Genomic DNA, 875 nt, shown 5'->3' with positions numbered 1-875 from the left:
AAGTCCAAGTGGATCAGGGACCTCCACATCAAAGCAGATACATTGAAACTAATGGAAGAGAAAGTTGGTAAGAACCTTGAGCAAATAGGCACAGGGGAAAACTTCATGAAGAGAATGCCAATAGCGTCTGCTCTAAGATCAAGAATTGACAAATGGGACCTCATAAAGTTGCAAAGCTTCTGTAAGGCAAAAGACACTGTCAATAGGACAAAACGGCAACCAACAAATTGGGAAAAGATCTTTACCAACCCTATATCTGATAGAGGGCTAATATCCAATATATAAAAAGGACTCAAGAAGTTAGACACCAGAGAACCAAAGAACCCTATTAAAAATGGGGTACAGAGCTAAACAAATAATTCTCAATTGATGAACACCAAATGGCTGAGAAGCACCTAAAGAAATGTTCAACATCCTTAGTCATCAGGGAAATGCAAATCAAAACAACCCTGAGGTTCCACCTCACACCAGTCAGAATGGCTAGGATAAAAAGCTCAGGTGACAGCAGATGCTGGAGAGGTTGTGGAGAAAGGGGAACATTACTTCATTGCTGGTGGGATTGCAAACTGGTACAACCACTCTGAAAATCAGTTTGGGAGTTCCTCCAGAAATTGGATATAGTTCTACTGGAGGACCGAGCTATACCACTCCTGGGCATATACCTAAAAGATACTGCAACATGTAATAAGGACACATGCTCCACCATGTTCATAGCAGCCTTATTTATAATAGCCAGAACCTGGAAACAATCCAGATGTCCCTCAACAGAGGAGTGGATACAGAAATTGTGGTACATCCACACAATGAAGTACTACTCAGCTATTAAAAACAATAAATGTATGAAATTCTTAGGGAAATGGATGGATCTGGAGAAT

This window comes from Mastomys coucha, unplaced genomic scaffold (assembly GCF_008632895.1).
Source record: "Mastomys coucha isolate ucsf_1 unplaced genomic scaffold, UCSF_Mcou_1 pScaffold22, whole genome shotgun sequence".
Lineage (NCBI taxonomy): Eukaryota > Metazoa > Chordata > Mammalia > Rodentia > Muridae > Mastomys > Mastomys coucha.
This window is presented reverse-complemented; position numbering follows the sequence as displayed.